We start from the raw sequence: 8,881 nt of genomic DNA, 5'->3' as shown, positions 1-8,881 counted from the left end.
CATTTTATATATTTATAATTCAAACCATAATTTCTATTATCTACCTCCTTATTTGAAGGATTTTATTTAGCTTTTTTTATATATTATATTTTTAGCCTCTTTCTTAATTTATTATAATATATATTGAAAGAAATAAATTTGTGTAAAAGATGTATATTTAAATGCATGTGAAATTTTGCTTTTGCATTTTCTATAAAATCTTTTTAACTAGAAGTTTTCATAAATCAAATCATGAATCATGGAGTAGATTATTTGTGTGAATTTATTATCATTATTTTTAATTTTTTTTTAAAATTTTAAAGATAATATATGTTGGTTTGTACTATAGAGGGTTAGCGGTAAATATTAATTTATTGGAACTGCTAAAACTCCATGATTTCAAATCTTCCTCAAGTTCAAATAGGGTGAAGTTTATTTTCTATCATTCGTGCATATCTGCGTACAATAGATTTATATAAACTCTTGATTCAAATAATTTGATAAATACAAACAAACTTAGATTATTATTTTTTTATAATATTAATATATTATAAAATTAAAAATAACTGATATAAAATTTGTGAAGTATTTTTTTAGCAAAATCTTAGTATTAATTATATCTATTTTTATTTCCATTCAATATATCACTTTTATTGACTTTTTTCATACAAAATGCGCCTAGGCATATACGAGCACTAAGTTTTCTTAACAATAAACCAAAAGTATCTAGTCAATAAGATATAATGTTTTTGAAATAAAAAGCGACAAAAAACAAGGGGGTCAACCCTTACAAACCAAAAGCTGGTAACCAGCACATTATCAGTAGTGACCAACAGCCAACAAAAAAACTAACTAAAACTTCACAAAACCACATAACAACTAACTTAAGAACAACTAAACTAAAATCCAGAAGATCCAACAACTACGGAAGTTCAACAAAATATAATATATAATGTTAAAAGGAAAAAAAATAAAAAAAATAAAAAAAATACTTATGATCATGGAAAGGGTTTAAAATTTAAAGTTATTAGAAATACAACCAGTACTGCTATTTACGGTGGCATCAACAACCTAAGACATCGCCTGTAGATCTGCTTCTCGCTTTTTATTACATTTCTATTTAGGCATTGTATAATTACTTACATCAAAACAGAAACAAAAGTCGCTTTGGCCGAGTGGTTAAGGCGTGTGCCTGCTAAGTACATGGGGTTTCCCCGCGAGAGTTCGAATCTCTCAGGCGACGTTTGATTAAATTATAAATAGACACTAAATTTTGTCTGCAACCTTTTTGAGATTTTCTGTTTTCAAATTAAGCTAGATGATGCTGCTGCTTTATCTAATCGGAATTAACAGGGTAGGATTTTTTAATGTCTTTGATGCATTTTGTCTAAAGATTAGTCGGCTGATTTCAAAGGAAAGAGACACGAAGAATAAATACAAAATTTAGTTTATAATATAGATGCCTATATCAAGAAGTAATTAAAATAATTAGTAATTACATTTTAATAAGATACAATGGTTATGTTAGAGGAAGATATATTTAGTAATATATTGATGGTGGGATACAAATGTTATTAAATTTGAATATATGTAAAATGACAATTTGCATAAATCTTATGTATTAATAATTTTTAATAGATATGGTACATTATAAATATGGTTGTTGCATTGTAATTTGAGTGAGTTTCAAAATCTCTTATATTCATGATTGGAGAAAAGTAATTTTCTAAAGTCAAAGAAAAAATAATCACAATAGTAACAATAATAGACCATCAAATGGTGATAAATTTAAATTGGGGTTGATTTAAAAAATAAATTCATATGCTCCCTAACATCACACTTATAGAAACCAACCAAATGTTAAGAAAACAATAATATCATTTTGAACCTTCTTTCCTTAAATTTATATTGTTCTCCTACTCTATAAGCAATTATAAATTTGATTTTAAAATATAATATTTCTAGGTAAGTTCATTTTCAATGTATAAATAAAAATATTATTTTAGTTCATTAATGTATTTTCTTATCTACATTTTCTTAAAAAAATGCATTTTATAGTTTAAATTCTGATTTTTTTTCTAGTAACTTCTTTTTCTTCATTTCAATACTTTGTTTCTTACATTATACACCTTAACTTCTTAGATTCTTTATATTCATTTAATTATATATTTTTTATAAGATATTAGATTTATGTTGGAGACTCTTAATTGCTAACCATAAATACAACTCTTTTTGTAAATCTTCGGAGCTTAATCAAAACATGAATCATCTTTATTTTGGATCAGTAAATGCTCTAACATGGATTAAAAAACTTGTATAACTGTATCTAAGTCTAAATAAGGTGAATAAGAGAAAACATATTGTCTCGTGCTCAAGTCTAAGCTACAATTGAAATCATTTTAAAGATCCAACTATATAATTTTCCCATAATTGCACAAGAACACCATTCATGCCAACCAATCTTCCCAAACACGGACATAAAGCCCAAATACATTCAATTTATTGAAACCCAACACAATCAAAATTCCCATTAGTTGATAGGACTTGAACCTGAGACCACATCAACCCTTGAATGCCTAACTTCAACTCTAAAGCATCGTTTCAACTACACACAGTGCAAGTCATCCAATTCCATAACTGAAGATTGATGTTGTAGACTCAGCATGGAATCATAAATTCCAACTCCACCGCCTTTCCAATCACCCCTTCCACCACTGGCCTCTCAGTCTAGGAGGAGTTGAAATTTAGTCTAATTTGTTGTTTAGTAATAAGCATGCTAACCTGTGTCGCATGCATTAGATTCTCAATTAGTTCATTCCAAGTTTAAGATTTTAAACCGTTGTTGCATCATCTACCTCCAATATGTAGACTATGCATGAATAATTCAAGTGTTATATATACGTTCCGCTCAATTCTTTGTAAGCTGTGGTTCTGAGCAGCACGATAGGATTATTTTTAGACGCAAAATAATTTTCTTTTTGAAGAGATGCTGCGATAAAATTGTTTTCATTCTTTTCACTTAGCAGTCTTTGTTATTGAACATAGTTTTTTCCCCTTTATCTTTATATATTATTTTTGTTTTGTTGTGTATTATTGTTGTTATTTTCTTCATTTGGTATCACAGTATAAGGTTCTTGGAGGTTTCAACATGGAAAATAACTTGTGAATTCGAAAATTTGATGGAGTTGATTCTCAATATTGATCAATCAAGATGAAGAATTGGAAAAGATTTTTGGAAAACTGCTGAACTCAAATATGAGGAGCTTGAGAATTGGGATAATCTCCAAGCTAATTAAAGGAGATTAAAGAAGGAAGTTGAGAAGAAGAATGCAATGACTCTATTTTACACTCAGATGGCTCTTGAAAAGAGCTTGTTTCCTAGAATTGCTGATGCCCAAACATAAAAGGAGGTCTGGAAGACTTTAAAAGATGCTTACCATGGCAATGATCAAATCAAGGTTGTGAAGTTACAAACCTTTAAAAGAGAATATGATAATTCGACGTTCAAGGAAACATAGAATGTGGGTGATTTATGGGTAAGAGTCAATGATGTGGACTATGTGGACTATGCAAACTATGGTGATTTCTATGTAGGTAGACTATGCATGAATAATTCATGCTTTCAATATATGTTCTTCTCAATTCTTTGTAAGTTGTGGTATTGAGAAGTAGGATAGGCTTGTTTTTAAACAGAAAATAATTTTCTTTTTGAATAGATGCTTCAATAAAATTGTTTTCATTTTTTTCACAGAGTAGTCTTTGTTATTTAATAGAGTATTTTTCCCTCTAGCTTTATATATTCTTTTTGTTTTGTTGTGTATTGTTGTTGTTATTTTCTTCATTTGGTATTAGAGAATAAGGTCCTTGGAGGTTTCAATATGACAAATGACTTGTGAATTCTAGAGTTTGATGGAGTTGATTCTCAATATTGGTCAATCAAAATGAAGACCTTTTTTATTGCAAAAGATTTTTGGAAAATTGTTGAACTCTGATATGAGGAGCCTGAGAATTGGGATAATCTCCAAGTTAATGAAAGGAGATTAAAGAAGGAAGCTAAGAAGAAGAATGAAATGACTTTGTTTTACATTCAGATGGCTCTTGAAAAGAGCTTGTTTCCTAGAATTGCTGATGCCCAAACATAAAAGGAGGCCTAGAAGACTCTAAAATATGCTTACCATGGCAATGATCAAATCAAGGTTGTGAAGTTACAAACCTTTAAAAGAGAATATGATAATTTGAAGTTCAAGGAAACATAGAATGTGGGTGATTTCTGGGTAAGAGTCAAGGATGTGGACTATGTAGACTATGCAAACTATGGTGATTTCTATGTAGGTAGACTATGCATGAATAATTCATGTTTTTAATATATGTTCTTCTCAATTCTTTGTAAGTTGTGGTTCTGAGAAGCAAGATAGGCTTGTTTTTAAAATGATTTTTTTTTTCTTTTTGAATAGATGCTTCAATAAAATTGTTTTCATTTTTTATCTGCTAAAATAAAGCAGTCTAGATGTCATTGAATAGAGTTTTTTTTCCCTCTATCTTTACATATTATTTTTGTTTCATTGTGTATTTTTGTTGTTATTTTCTTCATTTGGTATTAGAGCATAAGGTCCTTGGAGGTTTCAACATGGCAATTGACTTGTGAATTCTAGAGTTTGATGGAGTTGATTCTCAATATTGGTCAATCAAGATGAAGAGCATTTTTATTGCAAAAGATTTTTGGAAAATTGTTGAACTTGGATATGAGGAGATTGAGAATTGGGATAATCTCCAAGCTAATGAAAGAAAATTAAAGAAGGAAGTTGAGAAGAAGAATGCAATGATTGTGTTTTACATTTAGATGGCTCTTGAAAAGAGCTTGTTTCCTAGAATTGTTAATGTCCAAACATAAAAGGAGGTCTAGAAGAATCTAAAAGGTACTTACCATGGAAATGATCAAATCAAGGTTGTGAAGTTACAAACCTTGAAAAGAGAATATGATAATTTGAAGTTCAAGGAAACATAGAATGTGGGTGATTTTTGTGTAAGAGTCAAGGATGTGGGTCATAATGTAATGCCCCACCCGGAGATCCTTGGAACAAGGGTTCAATACAAGCCAAGATATTTTTTTTTAAACAAGTATGGATGCACACAACAACATCATACATGGATCACAAAGATCACAATGAAAGACTTAACCAACAATCTTGACATCCAATGAATCTCCAAATGCCATTACCAAACTGACATGCTCAAACAAAAAATGAAATCCAAAGATGACAACTAAACTTAAAATATCAGATTTGTCGAAGCATGGAAATACAAGAAATCACAAACGATACTTAAATCACCAAAAAATGTTCTCCTGAAAACAATGAAGATGCCCCCTATTTTTCACATAAGAGAATCCCAGCCTATAGTTTCAAGCAAGGAAGTACCCTTCCACATGAGAAAGTGCGACAAGCCACACGACGATTTGCCTTTCGCATGATGGAATGCTTGGTCCAACAACCAAAATATACAACACTAGTACCAAGGTTTGCATGAAGAAGTACCAGGAAGCACGCAAAGAAATGCAACATGCCACGCGAGAAAATGCCAAGTCTCATGCCAGAGAGAGTATAATCTCATGCAGGAGAGAATACATTTTCACGCAAGAATTGGCAACATCAACCATGGTAAACATAAGACTAAAAGATAGGAAAGACAATTTCCTCTACACTGGCGAGTACTGGATCCACAAATCAATGCATAGATACTCGAACACAATAACTTCAAGATGAAAATTGCAACTAGCCATCTAAACATTGCAGTAAAGGAAAAGTACTAAAAGCAACATTGCAAAGAACGTACATCAAGTGCGGTTCCTCCCAACCATACTAATATCATGAGACCTTGAAGGTCCTAGCCATCCCCCATTGGTAATGTCCCAAATTACCAACTAGATAGTTAGAGTTATCTTATGAGGGCATCGCTACTAAAGCATAATAACATCATAAGAACAAGAAAATCTAACATGCTAACAAGTAAAGCAATAGATATTCCAACTAATCAAAACACATCATCTAAACATATGCTAAACATCATAATACATGAATGCTTCAAATAAACTAACATCATCTAATCATGATATCCAAGAATTCTAATGAAAGCACAAATCATAATGAAACATACTCTGGATAAACCAAAATACCAAGTGAACATCGAGCACCAGTCACATTGGAACAATAGACTATCTCTGTACACCAGTCCCCAATAGTGGTAAAGGTAGCTACACTTCCCAACCACATGAAACCCATAGGTCCACTCCTGCCATGCTGATGGAGATAATGGTCCGACCAAAAACACACATAAAGAAAACACCCATGGCTAACACTCACGCTAGAAAATGATGATGATTGAAATCAAGATCATGAGACAATGCAAGTACAATAGGTCTTGGTCAGACACTCAAGGGGTTACTATGTAGGGACTGGCATGGAGAGTAGTTGCTTGGCATCAAGTAACCCAAGCTAGTATTGCAACATCAACTCCCCAATGGAAGGCACACACAATGTGTCCTCAGACTAACACCAAGTGCTTACATATCATTTTAATTATCTTGATTTAATACCCAATAACTTTATCTAGATATCACTTTTTAGAACTTCTTCACACCAACCCTTTGGGTAATGGTCACCAGGCTATGAGATATAATCCCCCTCCATGCAAGCCTACCCTACCCATACTCATCCAACAATTAGTGCCCCTAGGCATGCATATTCCCAATGCAACCCCAATGATTAAAAAAAACTCAATTGAAGATCAGGCCTCACAAGTCACCCAAAATATGCATACACATGTGCTCGTGTGTGGCAAACCACCATCACAAAGATCATAACTCAAGGACTAGATGAGAACACAAGAAAAATATTACACTCAATTGAATAATAGCTCGAGAGGACAGATGCAACGTGTGTCTCAATGCACCATAAAAGTGTAACAATGGTCTGATTGACATCTGATGGATGATCCAAGTCCACGACCAACATCATGCCAAGAAAACCTGAGAAAACTAGGTGGTACACAAATTGAGGTAAAAACCCCAAAACTTGAAAACTTGAAAAAAAAAACCCATTTGGTCTTAGGGCACAAAGGCCATAGAAATTCAATAAAATTCATGTTTAGACACCGTATGCAAAAATGAATAGCATAATGGTGCAAAACACCAAACCCTCATCCCAAAAATTGGGAAAATGTTCATACTTGACCAAGCGGGCAGAATTAGCAAACATAAATGGAGGGGAACACTAGTTCTCAACCTCCTAACAAACAACTACCAGAACAAAAGAAAAAATAGAGATGAAACATGAAAATGGAAGAGCCCCACCTGATAGCAAAAGGGGTAGAAAAAAAAAAGAATTAGATAAAATAAATATCCTGTGAAAGCTACTGAAAGTTGTAGCAAAGCAAGGTTTCCACAAGCTAGATCCAACGAGACTGATCTCGTGAAGATTCCACTTTTGTAGCTCTCACAATGAACATAAATGCAATCTTCTAGAAGAGGATTTTGGAAAAAGCTCTCAAATTCTTAATTTCCAAAAGTGAGAAGTGAGGAATTAATTTTCTCTTTGGATACTTATTCACTTTTGGAGTGAATAATTAATTGGGGCAAATAACCAAAAGAACTAGTTAAATCCCGAATCAATCAAAACAAAAATAGGCTATTCCAAGTAATTGAAATTCATATATGGAAAATCTATAGAAATTAAACAATCCATGCAAACAAAGTCCAAAAACCCAAAATCACAAAAATTTCCTAAACAACTTTCGCGACAATGTGAACCTCTAAATGTACAAACACATTCATACGTCAAATCAAATAATGCAAATGAGTGTAGATTTATCAAATCACTAGAGGTTTTAATTAAAACACTTAAATAAGATATGTTGACCATACATGGATGGCATTGGTAAAATATGAACAACCGAATCACTAAATCCATGTGCCACTGTTAGGGATATAATTCCTGCACACTAAAACACATAATCAAGTGAAATTGCATATAATAACATAGCCAAAGAAATAAATGCATTAAATAACCTAAATTAACCATTTACTCAATTATACCAAAATAATCTATTTAGATCACTCACCTTCGCATAAAGCATATCGAAGAAAGAATGAAGTAAATTACCATAGCATTAAATCCAACTTATACGTAATCTGAGATATGCCCAAATACCAGATAACCATATATCATCATAAAACATACTATCATCTTAAAATGGTATCATCATGAAAATATGATCAACTAAACAACATAGTAATCTAACATCTATGATACTGAAATCAAAGTATAACATCCGACCCTCGTGTCATCTCAAAATGTAAAACATGAGTATAAGTATCTCTTGGGTTAAAATAAACAAGGTACAGACTGCAAACACAAGAGGCACTACATCCTGTAGGAGTTGATGAAATCCAACTCCACAACTCACCAAGATCACTTGCATGCAAATAACCCGTCGAAGGGAAACCAAGAAGGAAGAGGTGGAGCTTGGAAAAACCCTAAATGGACATGAGAGAGAACATATTGCAAAACAAAGAAAATGTATTTACAATGAAAATGGGATGAAAAAATACAATGAGAGAGCCTGAATATAAAGGCCTCATGGAAGCTTGTAGAACAAGCTAGAAAGTGGTAGAAGATAAGGTTGACAACTGAGCATCCACAAAAAGGTGGAACATGCTAGAAGGGAACAAACTCCCATGTTGTCAACAACTTATCTCTACAACTATTAACTACATACATTTACCTAAGTAAGCTTAAGTATATAGAATAAATAATTAATAACCAATTAATTATTTACTCTAACAGCCCCCCTTAAGTGCAACTTAGGGGAATGCCTTAAGCTGACAAAACTAAGATTAAAATGCAAA

The 8,881-nt window shown here is 32.2% G+C and overlaps 1 non-coding gene across 1 annotated transcript; it reads left to right on the top strand.

Annotated features, from left to right (window-relative positions):
- Positions 1 to 1,140: 1,140 nt before the first annotated feature.
- Positions 1,141 to 1,222, top strand: TRNAS-GCU (transfer RNA serine (anticodon GCU)). The gene has a single exon. It is a non-coding gene; the product is annotated as a tRNA-Ser (tRNA).
- The last annotated feature ends 7,659 nt before the right edge of the window (positions 1,223 to 8,881 follow it).

The sequence above is a fragment of the Cupressus sempervirens genome, chromosome 6, assembly GCF_028749045.1.
Source record: "Cupressus sempervirens isolate cs-2001-9-10 chromosome 6, ASM2874904v1, whole genome shotgun sequence".
NCBI lineage: Eukaryota > Viridiplantae > Streptophyta > Pinopsida > Cupressales > Cupressaceae > Cupressus > Cupressus sempervirens.
Note: the sequence above shows the minus strand (reverse complement) of the source record. Positions and strands in the feature narration are given on the sequence as shown.